Here is a 17,205-nt window from a genome sequence, read left to right as displayed (position 1 = left end):
CGAGTCACTTGAGTCACCCAGGGAACTCCTGCTGACAGATTGTCTTCCTCTAGCCACCATCTAAGAGATGCCAGAACCTCTGGACTCAATGTCATCTGACCCTGCATGGAACCCTGTAAGACTATCATAATTCAGTACTTCAAACTGTAAAGGTCTGGAGTGGAACTGTGCCCAATGGACGTCGGGAATACAGGAAGTTAGGGAACCTAATAAAGACATACATAGCCTGTCTAAGAGTCATGGTTGGTTTATTAATTGCTTTTAATACCTGTTGTTGGATATGGAGCAGTTTGTCAGGTGGAAGACGGCATTGTTGGGACTCGGAATCTAACAGCAGCCCTAGAAATCTCTGGGTTTTTAGGGGTTGTAATCGGGATATTTCATAGTTTATAATCCAGCCCAGATGTTCTAGTTTAGACATAGCTGTTTTTACCTGAGCCAGGCAATGGTCTGCTGAGTTTCCAACTATCAGGAAATCATCCAGATAAGGGATTATGAGGATATCAGATTCACGTAAGTGCGCCATGACCTCCGCAACAACTTTAGTGAATACTCGGGGAGACGTTGAGAGGCCGAAGGGAAGGGCTCTAAATTGAAAGTGTCGAACAATACCCCCCATAGACACCGCCACACGTAGAAACCTCTGAAAGTTTTCATGGATAGGAACATGATAATACGCATCTTTTAAGTCCACAACTACCATGAAGCAGTGTTTGAACAACATTTTTATTGCAGAGCTGATTGACTCCATTTTAAATGTGGCCTTAACCAGGTATTCATTAAGGGATTTAAGGTTAATAATAGTCCTAAATGACCTGTCTGGTTTTTGAATCAGAAATAGAGGAGAGTAGAATCCACTCCCTCTTTCTGACTCTGGGACCTCAATCAGCACGTTTTTAAGGCATAAACTCACAACTTCTGCCTCTAAAGCCGTCTGTTCAATAGTGGAGGAGCGTAAGGGGGTTAGCATAAATTTATCCCGAGGCCAGTGAATAAATTCCAATTTCAGACCTTCTGAAATAATACCTCGGACCCAGTCACTATTTGAGATGTTAGTCCATGCGGAAGAGAAGGCTGACAATCTCCCTCCCACAGGGATTGCTAGTCATTGGTCCGGTTTCTTACGTTCTTTTGAGGAACGGCGGAACATGTAACCCGTACCTCTCCTGCGTCTATCCTCCCATCTAAAATTCTCTCTAGAGGGCGAGGATGCGCGCTTCCTTCCGCGACCAAATCTCCTCCTGTTGAATGGACGCCGATAAGAGGCTGATGACAAACTAGGAAATTTTTTCTTGTCATCTCCAGCCTTTTCAAGCAGCTCATCCAAGGTTGGCCCAAAGAGATATTCCCCTTTGCATGGCATAGCGCATAATTTGGACCTTGATTGAATGTCACCCGACCAACACTTCAACCACAGGGCTCTACGAGCCGCGTTGGAGAGTCCTGCTGCTCTGGCCGCCATTCTGACCGAATCGACCGACGCGTCCGACAGGAAAGCCGCAGCATCTTGAATCACCGGAAGCGCATTTAGAATAGAACTTCTGGAAGCGCCTTCTTTAAGCTGGGATTCTAACTGTTCCAGCCAGACCATTAGGGATCTGGCTGTACAAGTCGCACCCACTGCCGGTCTCAAGGATCCGGCTGCCATCTCCCAAGTACCTTTAAGGAAGGTATCCGCCTTCCTGTCAAGAGGGTCTTTAAGGGATCCCATGTCCTCGAAAGGTAATGCGGCTCTCTTTGATGCCTTTGCCACCGCGGCATCTAATTTAGGGGCCTTGTCCCAGGTATCCACAGTCGTATCCTCAAAGGGATACCTGCGTTTTAAAGCTGGTGGTAATGAGCCTTTCTTCTCCGGTTTCTTCCATTCTCGGAGAATCAGGTCTTGAATTTTATCATTCACCGGAAAGGATCTACGCTTCTTGTGTTCCAAGCCGCTGAACATTAGCTCCTGACGGGAAAGCTGAGTCTTAGGTTCTTCTAGGCCCATCGTACCTCTGACCGACTTAACTAATTTATCCACCCGGTCCAGAGGCAGACAGAATCGGCCAGATTCCTCTTCTGATGACGAGGAAGAGAGATTTGAACCATAAGAACCTTCCTCTTTATCTTCCTCTGACGAATCAGAGATCACCGAGGCTCTCTGTTTTGAACTTCCCGCCTGGGACATAGACCGCAGGGATTCCCTTACTTCTGTACGGATCATCTCACGTAGATTAGCCGTAGAAGCAGATTCTTCCGCTACCTAGGGGAGGACAATAAGGGTGATACCATCTATCTAGCCTGATGTCACTCAACCCTTCCACTCCTGTAGACCTCACCGTCTGTTGTATACAGGAGGCGCATAATTTTTTAGTATAAGAATCTGGTAACGGGACTTCACACAGGGCACACTCCTTATGTTTCGACTTTGCACTTTTCTTCCCCTAGAATGACAAAGTATAAGGGCCCGCGTCACTGAGTGAGCATTCACGTAGATCACTTACCAGTGTACGCCAACCCGGAAACGCTCCAGCTAACGCTGAGAGCGATGCAGGACGCCGAAGAGCACTCAGCAGCGCTCCGGATAGCGTTCCCCTCCTGGCACCGCTACCTCACCACCGCGCTGCACCACCACATGGACCGAAGGAGCGCAATACTTACCGGCGCCGGCGCTGAAGGAGATCAGGAATCCTCCGGACTCTGCTCCCTGCTGTCTACGTCACTGACGTGCAGTCCAGCCAGGACCACCGTGACGTCTTCCAGGGGCTTCCGCACCGGCCGAGGTAGGAGACCCCCCCGCTACCTGAATCGACCGGCCGGCCTGGGATCCTTTCCTACGAGAGTCATCTGTAGGATCCTGTCCCTTCAGGAACAGGAAACCAACTGATGCATGGGGAGAGGTACCGCCCTTTTGTATCTGTAGGTTTCCTGTTCCTGAAGGGCGGATCCCCTCTCTCGTAGTGCTGTCATGGGAATCCGAATAAATGGGGACTGCTGGTTCCAGGGTGACGGATCGGGTGGTGGTAACTCCCATTCAGACGGTGACAAAAGCGGAAAAGAGTGCAGTAAAGCTGACTTGGGTACAAGTGGCAAGTCGTCCTCCCGTCGCAGGAGACGAAAAAGAGGCAAAGGGGCTGTACAAATTGCGCCCTCTGAGAAGATTGATGCGGAGGAGCTGGGGTACTCAAATACCCAAGAGAAAGCTGAACCTATTGATGAAGAAATAGGTAAAACTCTGAAGCGGCAGAGTGTGGGTGAGCAAGCTGGCCCATCTGAAAATATATTTTAAGAAATTATGATGCGACACGTGCTAGCCAAAGAGAACAGGATCACGAAATAGATTATTAAAGAGACAGTGAAAGAACATATCGAACGAGAAAGGGTCCTGAGACAAGCGGCTGAGCACACGGTGGATGAGCTGGAGAAGGAAGTCTCTGAGCTCAGAGGTCACCTGTCCACGTGGCAAAGTGTGTATAAGGCACTAAGGGAGGATGTGGAAGTGCTCAGAGAAGCATTAAGAGGTCCGCTGCCAGAGGATAAGATGGTGGTCGCAGACTTACAGCAGCAGTGTCAGAGTGGTAATGAGGCGGATATGCCAATGCCCATCTTGGCGAAGGCTTGTGCAGAAGAGTTGGCACTAAAAGCAGAGCAAGACAGTCACCCGGTCGTGACAGATGTCTTGATGGAAATGTCCGAGGCAAAACGGGAGCCGTCCATCCATGAAGAGAATGAGACTTTGCTCTTCAAGTGTGTGATAGAGGTACCTGAAGAGGTGCAAGAAGCATGTACCTGTGAGGGTGTGTATGAGGCCTTTAAAAAGCCAGTCGACGCGTGTAGGGTGAACTGGGCACCAGAGATGAAATAGTTGGTGATACTGTCGACTAAGGAAGTCACAGGGAAGCGGGTGGCTGTCCTGAGGGATATGCACCTACAATGCCTCCACACAAAACGGATGATCCTGTTGAGGAATGAGGAAGCCGCTCGATGTCTGGAGCATGCAAGGAAACCTCAAAGTCGGCTGGGCTTGGTGGAAGACATAGTACAAGTACCCAGAAATCTGGTGGGGAAGGTCATCGGAAGATTTGGGAAAGTGATGCAGGAGATGGTGAATAAATCCGGTGTGAAGAGACTGAGGATTCCGGCTGATGACGAGGCCCAGGTCGTGAGTGAAGATGGGATGGTTCCATTCTTTGTTCTCGGGTCCATGGAGAGTCTAGGGAATATCCAGATGCTTCTGGGGTATCGCGTGGTGCACCTGAAAGAAATAGAGCAGCTAAGACTGTACCGACGGCAGGTTAATAAACAGCTGCAGAACATAAGGTGGCGACCACCTTCAACCCAAGGAAAAGGGAACAAAAGGGACCCTCCAAGTAATGGAATGGCTGACCGCCAAAGACGTTCAGAGAGACAAGGAGGTTGAGTATCTGAAAGTGACAGTTCTAGTCCCAGTACAAAGCTAAGGGACATGGACAGTAGCGGATGTTGTAATGAAGGGTCAGATACAGATCAGTCACTAGGCTCGACTGGACGGTGGATGCATGACCACAACAACCGTGGGTGGCGGCGGTGGAAAGAAAGGTCATGTGAAGGGGCGCACTCAGAAAGTGTGGTGACTAAAGGTCTGGTGACACAGACAGACTTTGACTTAAGGGCCAAAGTTCAAGTCCTACATGTTGACCGCTGGGGCGGGGAAAAACGAAGGTGTGATGTTGATGTTATATGACGCTCAAAACCGACTGAGATGGTGCTCTCGACTGGTAGGGCAAGGTAATGTGCGTGACCTGTCTCAAGACCCCGGGTGTATGACTGGTGTTCAACCCCACAAGTTTGAACAGAGGGGAGGTATGTGATGCAGTGACCCCTGTTGCAGCTAGGGGGCGCTGTGTGTGCTCCTCAGGGTATGCATGGAGGCGTATCTGTGGTTATAATGGTGATAATGAAACAGTGACCGGCAGGATTATAAATGGCCGATATGTGTCGCAGAGGAAGCCTGCGCTGTAACCCTGAAGTAATGTTGTTGTTCTGGGACCTGTAGTCCCACAAGTGTTTGTATAATTGTGAAGGGAGGCTTACTGGGCTAGTTATGAGAGCTGGGCCACACACACCTCCCATCTATGGGAGTTGTTACACTACCATGGTGTGGTCACATGGTGGTGTAGTGATCTCTGTAATGGAGACTGTGTAGATCCTGGACGGCTTGTGTGTTGGGAGGTCCTGAGTGTGGACTGGATCCCTGAATAGCGCACTGTCAGGCTGTGGATCTGAAGACCTGTGTGTTGGGAGATCCTGGGAGTAGGATTGGATCCCTGTTAAGCGCACTGAGAGACTTGTGTGTTGGACGGTCCCAGGTGGGGACGGACGTCCTGAACAGCACACGCAGTGGCCTGTGTTGGAAGTCCTGGGAGTATGACCTTCCTGAATAACACAACCTGTGTTGGGAGTCCTGAGAGTAGGACTTCCTGAGGAGCACATGTGAAGGAGTGGAGGTAGAGTCTGCAACGGCATTGTACTGGGGGAGATACAGCCCGTCTGAAGATCTGGACTGTCGGGTGGCCTAGTGAGCAATGTATTGTCCGGGATGGTGATCCCAGGTCGGCAGCTTCCCTGAGAGAGAGAGGACTGACAGGAGGTCAGCGTGTGGAGCAGGAGCTACAGAAAGATAACACCTGGGAAGGGGCTATCATAACAGCAGAGAAGTATCTGCCAGTGGAACAGACTTTTTGTGCTTGTTGTATTCCATGGACATTGACTAACTATTTGGCATACGGTCACCCATGGTAACTGGACGAAGTGAGAGGTCCAGCATGTTTAGTGTCTGTGAGTTAAAGCCGTATATGAAATATCTGAGTTAAAGCTGCAACTTAATGTCACCGGTTGATGCCTATTGTGTTCTATGAAGTTTACAATGAACTGTTCATAACCCGGTTTATGACTGCATAATAAACCGCATGGACTGTTTTTGTGAGAAAAACGTGCCTGTGTGACTGAGTACCGTTGCTAAGCGAGCGTCCCCCAACACATGCAGTAAGCCGATAATTCTGGCTATCTCACAGTGTATATACCGACATAAATACCACATTATACACTTCAACCGCTGCAGAACCTCAGTCTATAGGGATGTGTGTGGATGGATCCATACATCCATGATCTTTTTGTTACTACCAAACTTTCCTTCCTCGCCATCACCAAAACCTGGCTCACCCCTTCTGACACAGCCTCTCCTGCTTCACTTTCCTATGGTGGCTTCCACCTTTCTCACCCCCCCCCCCCCCCCCCCACCACAGCAGCAAACATGGCGGAGAAGTTGGTTTTCTCCTGTCAGATAACTGCTCCTTCACCCCAATCCCACTGCCACCCTCTGTTACGCTCCCTTCCTTTGAGGTGCACTCTGTGCGAATCAACTCCCCCTCCAACTGGCTGTCATTTACTGCCCCCCAGGACCAGCCACCACCTTCTTTGACCACTTCACCACCTGGCTACTTCATTTCCTTTCCGCGGACATCCCCACTATCATCATGGGCGACTTCAACATCCCCATTGACACTTCCCTCTCAGCTGCCACTAAACTTCTATCTCTCACTTCCTCCTTCGGCCTCACTCAATGGTCTTCTGCAGCCACCCACAAAGATGGTCACACACTGGACCTCATCTTCACCCGCCTCTGCTCCCTATCTAACCTCTCTAACTCACCTCTTCCTCTCTCTGACCACAACCTTCTCACATTCTCATCTCTCTCCACTCCATGTCTACAATCCCCACCCCAGAAACTTTCACACCCTCGCAGAAATCTTAAACATCTTGACCTACATTCATTCTCTGAATCCCTCCTCCCTCTCACAGACATAAGTTCCATACACAATGCGGATGACGCTGCCGCTCTATATAACACCACAATAGCTGTAGCTTTGGAATCTGCTGCCTCCCCAACACATACCAAAGCTCACAAAATCAACAGACAGCCCTGGCACACCAGCCTGACCAAAGAACTGAGGCGAGCTTCCAGGGCTGCTGAGCGCAGATGGAAAAGATCCCACTCCAACGAGCACTTCATCACATTCAAACAGTCCCTCACTACTTTCAAGACCACACTCGCCACAGCTAAACAAACCTACTTCTCATCTCTCATATCCTCCCTGTCGCACAACCCTAAACAGTTATTCAACACCTTCAATTCTCTCCTCCGTCCCCAGCACCTCCTCCCTCCCCACTTATCTCAGCTGAAGACTTTGCCTCATTTTTCAAGCAGAAGATTGATAGCATTAGAGACAGTTTTGGTCAACAACCCCCAGAGCCCTTCCTCCCGACTTCCCAGCCCACCGCCTCCAAAACCAACTTCTCCACCATTACACCAACTTCTCCACCATTACAGAAGATCAACTCTCCACTCTACTCTCAAGATCGCATCTCACCACCTGTGCACTTGACCCGCTCCCATCCCACTTCATCCCAAACCTCACCAGTCTTCATCCCAACCCTAACCCATCTCTTCAACCTATCACTAACAACTGGTGTTTTCCCCTCAAGCTTTAAACATGCCTCCATCACACCTATCCTCAAAAAGCCTCCTCTTGACCCATCCTCTGTATCTAGCTATCGCCCTATATCACTTCTTCCTTATGCCTCCAAACTACTGGAACAACACGTCTACATTGAACTGTCCTCCCATCTCTCTTCTTGCTCCCTCTTTGACCGCTTACAATCTGGCTTCCGGTCACACCATTCCACTGAAACTGCCCTAACTAAGATCACCAATGACCTCTTAACCGCCAAGAGCAAGCGACACTACTCTGGCCTCCTCCTCCTCGACCTGTCAGCTGCCTTTGACACAGTGGACCATTCCCTATTATAACAGACCCTCTCATCCCTTGGCATCACAAACTTGGCCCTATCCTGGATCTCATCATACCTAACAGACCGGACATTCAGCGTCTCCCACTCACACACCACCTCCTCACCTCGCCCACTATCTGTCAGGGTCCCACAAGGTTTAGTCCTTGGGCCCCTGCTCTTCTCCATTTACACCTTTGGCCTGGGACAGCTCATAGAATCTCATGGCTTTCAGTATCATCTCTATGCTGATGACACACAGATCTACATCTCTGGACCAGATATCACCTGCCTACTAACCAGAATCCCTCAATGTCTGTCCACTATTTCATCCTTCTTCTCCGCTAGATTTCTGAAACTTAACATGGATAAAACAGAATTCATAATCTTTCCCCCATCTCACACGACCCCCCCCAATGAACCTATCCATTACAGTGCATGGCTGCCCACTCTCCCCAGTCCCACAAGCTCGCTGCCTCGGGGTAATCCTTGACGCTGATCTCTCCTTCAAACCACATATCCAAGCCCTTTCCACTTCCTGCCGACTTCAACTCAAAAATATTTCACGAATCCGTACATTCCTCAACCAAGAACCTGCAAAAACCCTAGTCCATGCCCTCATCATCTCTTGCCTTGACTACTGCAACCTCCTGCTCTGTGGCCTCCCCTCTAACACTCTCGCACCTCTCCAATCTATTCTAAATTCTGCTGCCCGACTAATCCACCTGTCCCCCCATTATTCTCCGGCCTCTCCCCTCTGTCAATCCCTTCACTGGCTCCCCATTGCCCAGACTCCACTACAAAACCCTAACCATGACGTACAAAGCCATCCACAACCTGTCTCCTCCATACATCTGTGACCTCATCTCCCGGTACTTACCCACACGCAACCTCCGATCCTCACAAGACTTCTTTCTCTACTCCCCTCTTAACTCCTCTTCCCACAATTGTATACAAGATTTCTCTCGCGTATCACCCCTACTCTGGAACCCTCTTCCACAACACATCAGACTCTCACCTACCATCGAAACCTTCAAAAAGAACCTGAAGACCCACCTCTTCCGACAAGCCTACAACCTGCAGTAACTACCGATCGACCAAACTGCTGCATGACCAGCTCTATCCTCACCTACTGTATTCTCACCCATCCCTTGTAGATTGTGAGCCTTCGCGGGCAGGGTCCTCACTCCTCCTGTACCAGTTATGACTTGTATTGTTTAAGATTATTGTACTTGTTTTTATTATGTATACCCCTCCTCACATGTAAAGCACCATGGAATAAATGGCGCTATAACAATAAATAATAATAATGGATGGATGTGTGTGTGTGGATCGATGAGGGATGAATGGATGAGGGAGGGAAAGATAAGGGAGGTATGGAAGGATGAGGGAGGGAGGTATGGGTGGATGAGGGAGGGAAAGATGAGGGAGGTATGAATGGATGAGGGAGTGAGGCATAGATAAGGGAGGTATGGGTAGATGAGGGAGGGAAAGATGAGGGAGGTATGAATGGATGAGGGAGGGAGGCATAGATGAGGGAGGTATGGGTGGATGAGGGAGGGATGGATGAGGGAGAGATAGATGAGGGAGGGAGGCATAGATGAGGGAGGTATGGGTGGATGAGGGAGCGAAAGATGAGGGAGGGAGGGAGGGAGGGAAAGATGAGGGAGGGAGGCATAGATGAGGGAGGTATGGGTGGATGAGGGAGGGATGGATGAGGCAGAGATAGATGAGGGAGGGAATGAGGGACGAGGGAGGTATGGATGGATGCATACAACACATTATACTCACCTATGTAGAAGCCTTTTACTTCCTGGTTCATCCAATCTCTGACAGTGGCATTTAACATGCACGCACGGGAAGCTCGTCACAAACGCCACCCATCGGCACCCGTGTCACTCGGGGTCTGCAGTATCGGTGTTCACAGTAGATGATCATTTCTGCTACAAAGAGCAGGGATGCAGCCACTGAAGCATGTGAAAAGTTAAAAAAAAAGAAGTGGGGTTTAGAAAAATTTAGGGAATATAAACAATCAATCACCCCCATTGCCCCATTCAAAATAAAACAATTACAAAATACACACATTAAGTATTGCCGAATTCAGAAACGCCTGATCTATAATATAAAAAGAATTAATCCAATCAGTAAACAGTGTAATGAGAAAAAAATTCAAAACGCCAGAATTCCATGTATTTGCTCGCCACAACATTGCAATAAAATGCAATAATGGGTGATCAAAAGATCGTATCTGCACCAAAATGGTATCAATAAAAACGTCAGCTCGGCACACAAAACATAAGCCCTCACCCAGCCACAGAGCCTGAAAAAATGGAGATGCTATGGGTCTTGGAAAAGGATTCTTTTTTTTTTTTTTTTTTTTTTTTTTAAACAAACTGGATTTTTTTTCCCACCACATAACCTCTTAGGCTATGTGCACACGATGCGGATTTGCTGCGGATGCGCAGATTTTTCCGCGCAGAAACGCTGCAGATCCGCACTGTGATGTACAGTACAATGTAAATCAATGGGATAAAAAAACAGCTGTGCAGATGGTGCAGAAAAATCAGTGCGGGATTGCTGCGGATTTCAAAGAAGTGCATGTCACTACTTTTGTGCGGATCTGCAGCGTTTCTGCACCCCTCCATGTTAAAAATCTGCAGTGGCAAAAACTGCAGAAAATCCGCATAAAATCCGCATAAGGGTATGTGCACACGTAGAAAGATCCTCTGCAGATTTTTCCGCAGTGGATTCGCTGCGGTTTTTCCTGCGGATTTATTGCGATTTCTATTGAGGATTCCGCTGCGGTTTTACATCTGCAGTTTTTTATTGGAGCAGGTGTAAAAATGCTGCGGATTCCGCACAAAGAATTGACATGCTGCAGAAAATAAAATGCGTTTCCGCACGTTTTTTTCCGCAGCATGTGCACTGCAGATTTCGTTTCCTATAGGAAAATCCGCAGCATGTGCACATACCCTTCAAACCGCGGAAAATCCACAACTGCGAATTCTGCCAGGAGATGCGGATTTTGTGCAGAAAATTCTGCACCTCTCTTCTTACGTGTGTACATAGCCTTAACCCCTTTACCCCCAAGGGTGGTTTGCACGTTATGGACCGGGCCAATTTTTACAATTCTGACCACTCTCCCTTTATGAGGTTATAACTCTGGAACGCTTCAACGGATCCCGGTGATTCTGACATTGTTTTCTTGTAACATATTGTACTTCATGATAGTGGTAAAATTTCTTCGATATAACTTGCGTTTATTTGTGAAAAAAACGGAAATTTGGCGAAAATTTTGAAAATTTCGCAATTTTCCAACTTTGAATTTTTATTCTGTTAAGCCAGAGAGATATGTGACACAATATAGTTAATGAATAACATTTCCCACATGTCTACTTTACATCAGCACAATTTTGGAGACAACATTTTTTTTTTCTACAAAGTTATAAGGGTTAAAATTTGACCAGCAATTTCTCATTTTTACAACAAAATTTAGAAAACCATTTTTTTTAGGGACCACCTCACATTTGAAGTCATTTTGAGGGGTCTATATGGCAGAAAATACCCAAAAGTGACACCATTCTAAAAACTGCACCCCTCAAGGTGCGCAAAACCAAATTCAAGAAGTTGATTAACCCTTCAGGTGTTTCACAGCAGCAGAAGCAACATGGAAGGAAAAAATTAACATTTTACTTTTTAGTCACAAAAATGATCTTTCAGCAATAATTTTTTTAATTTCCCAAGGGTAAAAAGATGAAATGGACCTCAAAAGTTGTTGTCCAATTTGTCATGAGTACGCTGATACCCCACATGTGAGGGGGAACCACTTTTTGGGCGCACGGCAGGGCTCAGAAGGAAAGGAGCGCCGTTTGACATTTTCAATCTAAAATTGGCTGGAATTGAGATCGGACGCCATGTCGCGTTTGGCGAGCCCCTGATGTGCCTAAACCCCCCACAAGTGACCCCATTTTGGAAACTAGACCCCCTAAGGAACTTATCTAGATGTGTCATGAGCACTTTTATCCCCCAAGTGCTTCACGAAAGTTTATAATGCCCGGGCGTGAAAATAAAAAATCCTATTTTTTCCACAAACATGATCGTTTAGTCCCCAATTTTTTATTTTCTCAAGGGTAAAAGGAGAAATTGGACCCCAAAAGTTGTTGTCCAATTTGTCCTGAGTACGCTGATACCCCATATGTGGGGGGGAACCACTGTTTGGGCGCATGGCAGGGCTCAGAAGGAAAGGAGCGCCGTTTGACATTTTCAATCTAAAATTGGCTGGAATTGAGATCGGACGCCATGTCACGTTTGGCGAGCCCCTGATGTGCCTAAACAGTGGAAAACCCCCACAAGTGACCCCATTTTGGAAACTAGACCCCCTAAGGAACTTATCTAGATATGTCGTGAGCACTTTTATCCCCAATTTTGAACCCCCAAGTGTTTCACTTAAATTTATAACGCCCGGGCGTGAAAGTAAAATATCCTATTTTTTCCTACAAAAATGATCATTTAGTCCCCAATTTTTAATTTTCCCAAGTGTAACAGGAGAAATTGGACCCCAAAAGTTGTTGTCCAATTTGTCCTGAGTACGCTGATACCCCACATGTGGGAGAAAACTACTGTTTGGGTACACTTCGGGGCTCGGAAGGGAAGTAGTGACGCTTTGAAAAGCAGACTTTGATGGAATGGTACGCGGACATCATGTTCCGTTTGCAGAGCCCCTGATGTGCCTGAACAGTAGAAATCCCCCACAAGTGACCCCATTTTGGAAACTAGACCTAATTGGGAACTTATCTAGGTGTGTGGTGAGAATTTTGAACCCCCAAGTGTTTCACTTAAATTTATAACGCCCGGGCGTGAAAATAAAATATCCTATTTTTTCCTACAAAAATGATCATTTAGTCCCCAATTTTTAATTTTCCCAAGTGTAACAGGAGAAATTGGACCCCAAAAGTTGTTGTCCAATTTGTCCTGAGTACGCTGATACCCCACATGTGGGAGAAAACTACTGTTTGGGTACACTTCGGGGCTCGGAAGGGAAGTAGTGACGCTTTGAAAAGCAGACTTTGATGGAATGGTACGCGGACATCATGTTCCGTTTGCACAGCCCCTGATGTGCCCAAACAGTAAAAAAAAAACCCACAAGTGACATTTTGTAAACTAGACCCCCAATGAACTTACATAGATGTGCCCCCTTTTTGGAACTAATCTACTGTTTCCTGTAAAGTAAATTAGTAGTGCATGGAGGTGTGGTACAATCTGAAGCAATCCTTCATACACAGGCCAGGTTTTTCGGGGCAGGTGTCGCATTGATAAGTGGTGTCCTTGCGTATTCCCCTTTTGTAACACACTCGGCACCTTTTTTGCGACCTACCTCTTTTTGCAGTTTGCGGGACCTCCCCCGGGAAATGCTGACCTGGTACGATACGAGCACCTTCAGTTCCGGAAGTACTGGGGCCCGCTCCTTCCCTCGTGCCAAATAACAGGGCCTTAACCACTACCTCCTGGAACTGAAGGTACGACGTATCGCTGTGGCGTGCACATAGTGACAGCAGGAAAGCGTTGAGCATTGCCATTTGTACGATTTACACGGACAGCTTTTTGTACCACACCTTGGCCTTCCTCAAAGCACTGTACGGTTGGAGGAGCTGATCGGAGAGATCAACGCCCCCCATGCTTTTGTTGTACCCCAGTACACAGTCCGGTTTGCAGACCTGTGTAGAGGTACCCCGTACAGTGCTGAGGGCACTGCCATCACCGTGTATGGTGGTCAAGAGAAGGACATCCCTCTTGTCCTTGTACTTGACCACCAGCAGGTGGTCGCTACATTGGGCTCTGCTCTCACCTTTTCTGAGCATCTGCCCAAGTAGCGTCTTTGGGAGGCCTCTCTGATTTTTGCGGACAGTACCGCAGGCTGCGGTACCTCGCGCAGAGAGGGATTTGTAGAGTGGGATGCTGGTATAAAAGTTATCAGTATAGAGGTGATAACCTTTATCCAGCAGTGGGTGCACCAAATCCCACACTATTTTCCCACTCACTCCCAGGACAGGGGGACACTCAGGCGGTTCAATCCTGCTGTCCTTCCCCTCGTAGACTCTAAAGCTGTAGGTGTACCCTGAGGTACTCTCACACAGCTTGTAGAGTTTGATTCCGTACCTGGCCCTCTTGCTGGGCAGGTATTGACGGAATCTGAGCCGCCCCTTAAAATGAACCAAGGACTCATCCACGCAGATGTCCCTTTTGGGCACGTACACTTCACCGAACTTTTTGTTGAAGTGTTCGATGACAGGCCGAACTTTGAACAGACGGTCAAAGTTGGGGTCATCTCGTGCGGGACACTGTGCATTATCGGAATAATGCAGGAATTTATGGATGGCCTCAAAACGCGTTCGGACCATGACCATTCGGAACACTGGAGTGTTGAATAAAATATCAACACTCCAATATTGCCGAACTTCTGGCTTCTTCAGGAGCCCCATATGAAGCATCAGGCCCCAAAACTGCATCATTTCAACTGCGTCTACAGGAGACCAGTTAGAATATGATGAACTGGTGTTTTGCTCCAAAAATTGACGAGCATACAAATTAGTTTGCTCCACCATGAGGTTAACAAAATCCTCAGAGAAAAAGACTTTGAAAAAGTCTATTTCTGTGAGGCCGGTGGTGTCAAACCTGATTCCTGATTCTGCCATAAAATCAGGAATCAGTGGCTCGTAATTTTCGGGGGGCGAGGTCCATACGGGGTCCGAAGAGGGGCGCGCTGGTTCATCTTCAGGAGTGGGCCCTGCCTCATCTTCATCTTCATGAATGATGGGCACTTCTTCTGTCCTGCGGCGTCTGCCTGGCGGTTCCGCAGGGCCGGAGGAGGAAGAGGATGAGGAAGAATCAGAAAAATAATGAAAAGTGGGATCCTCTCCCTCGCTATCAGTGTCGGAGGCAAGGAAAGCATATGCCTCCTCCGCTGAATAGCGCTGTTGGGACGAACGGGACGAGCGGGACGTTTTTTTTATGAGTATGGTGCTTGGGTGTAATTTATTGGGAACTATGTGTACGTGTGGGGGGATAGTGTTTGGTGCAAACTATTCTTAAAAGAAAAAGCTAAAGGGAAAGAAAAAGTAAAGGGGAGAAAAAAATACCTGTGAAAGGAAAAGTCTAAAACAGCAGGCCCTAGCTCTGATAAGTGAACCGCGTCAAATTTCGGCGCCTGCTGGGTGTACGAACGGGGATGTGGAAAAAACGCCAGGCACGAGAGCTCTAAGTGACACGGTTCACTTATCAGAGTTCGGTGGCTGCTGGGTGTGCGAACGGGGATGTGAAAAGGGAAGGCACAGATTAGACGCGGCGGATGGGGGAAAAAAAAAAAAGAAAAGGCACGGATTAGACGCAGCGGCTGGAGGAGCGCACGGAGATGGGGAAAGAAAAAAAAAGAAAAGGGAAGGCACAGATTAGATGCGGCGGCTGGGGGAGCGCAAGGGGATGGGGGAAAAAAAAAAGAAAAGGCACGGATTAGACGCAGCGGCTGGAGGAGCGCACGGAGATGGGGAAAGAAAAAAAAAGAAAAGGGAAGGCACAGATTAGATGCGGCGGCTGGGGGAGCGCAAGGGGATGGGGGAAAAAAAAAAGAAAAGGCACGGATTAGACGCAGCGGCTGGAGGAGCGCACGGAGATGGGGAAAGAGAAAAAAAGAAAAGGGAAGGCACAGATTAGATGCGGCGGCTGGGGGAGCGCAAGGGGATGGGGGGAAAAAAAAAGAAAAGGCACGGATTAGACGCAGAGGCTGGAGGAGCGCACGGAGATGGGGAAAGAAAAAAAAAAGAAAAGGGAAGGCACAGATTAGACGCGGCGGCTGGGGGAGCGCAAGGGGATGGGGAAAAAAAAAAGAAAAGGCACGGATTAGACGCAGCGGCTGGAGGAGCGCACGGAGATGGGGAAAGAAAAAAAAAAAGAAAAGGGAAGGCACAGATTAGACGCGGCAGCTGGGGGAGCGCAAGGGGATGGGGGAAAAAAAAAAAGAAAAGGCACGGATTAGACGCAGCGGCTGGAGGAGCACACGGAGATGGGGAAAGAAAAAAAGAAAAAGAAAAGGGAAGGCACAGATTAGACGCGGCGGCTGGGGGAGCGCACGGGGATGGGGAAAAAAAAAGCGAGCACGAGTGTTGATAGGTGAACTGCGTCACCAATCAACGCTCGGCGGCTGCTAAATTTGGGCACGGATACGGCGCAAGGAGGGGGGATTGGAGAAGGGGGGATGGGAGAAGGGGGGATGGAAGAAGGGGGGATGGGAGAAGGGGGGACGGGAGAAGGGGGGATGAATAGAGATCGGGCCGGGATCGGGGTATCAACACTTACGGTTTGTAGTCTCTCTTCTTTCTTCTCTCTTCTTTCTTTAGCTAGAATTGTGGTGTCACAGGCTACTGTGGCACCACAAGTCTCAGCACAGGAGGGGATCTCAAAGCGTGACCGCTCTGAAGGAATCCTCACCAAGTGTGAGGATTCCTTCAGAGTAGTTACACAGGTCAGGGGCAGGTGAGACAGGTCACAGAGCGGTCACACCGCTGCTGTGACCTGTGATTGGTGGGATCGATGATCACATCGATCCCACCAATCAAAGAAGGCCCTGGTGACGCTGGTGTTGCTATGCATCAGCCTATGATCGGAGCTCACAGCTCCGATCATAGGCAGGTCACCAGCAGGTGACAGGCAGGTGACCGGCAGGGCACAGCGCGGTCACACCGCTGCTGTGTCCTGCGATTGGCGCGATCGATGTGATCGTCGATCGCGCCAATCAGAGTTGAATGCTCCGGAGCCATGGCAGGAGATCCGGAGCCATGGCCCGGGGCTGCAGAGTGCGCAGATAGGGGCAGGGCACAGAGCGGTAACACCGCCGCTGTGCCCTGCGATTGGCGCGATCGATCTATCGCGATCGCGCCAATCCTGGGGGGGGTTTGGGCCCATGCCTGGCATTGCCAGGCACTGGCCTAGGATCGAGTACATCGGTACTCGATCCTAGGCTGGGACCTCACTGTTTCAGCCAAATTGATTGGCTGAAACAATGAGAAAGGCTGCGATTGGCTGCTCAGAATTGAGCAGCCAATCACAGCGATCGGGAGGCCGGGGGGGCGGCGACAGGCCCTAGGATGCCGACACCATCTTCCTGCAGGTAAGATGGCGTCGGAATTTTAATGCGATCACTGCGACTTAAGTCGCAGTGTCGCATTAAAGGGCATGACGTACTATTGCGTCCTTGGGAAGTAGGGCCCACCCCACATGGACGCAATAGTACGTCAGATGGCAGAAAGGGGTTAAGGACCAGGAGTATTTCCATTTTGCATCTCCATTTTTTGCTCCCCTTCTTCCCAGAGCCATAACTTTTTTTATTTTTCTGTCAATATGGTCATG

At 48.7% G+C, this 17,205-nt stretch overlaps 1 long non-coding RNA gene across 1 annotated transcript in view; it reads right to left on the bottom strand.

Annotated features, from left to right (window-relative positions):
• The window catches only part of LOC138665053 (uncharacterized), a 34,581-nt gene that overhangs the window by 14,937 nt on the left and 2,439 nt on the right, over positions 1–17,205 (bottom strand). The window contains exon 2 of the long non-coding RNA XR_011318421.1: positions 9,598–9,773. This is a non-coding gene — a long non-coding RNA (uncharacterized lncRNA). The remainder of the gene's footprint in view (positions 1–9,597; positions 9,774–17,205) is intronic.

Source organism: Ranitomeya imitator, chromosome 2, assembly GCF_032444005.1.
Source record: "Ranitomeya imitator isolate aRanImi1 chromosome 2, aRanImi1.pri, whole genome shotgun sequence".
NCBI lineage: Eukaryota > Metazoa > Chordata > Amphibia > Anura > Dendrobatidae > Ranitomeya > Ranitomeya imitator.
Note: the sequence above shows the minus strand (reverse complement) of the source record. Positions and strands in the feature narration are given on the sequence as shown.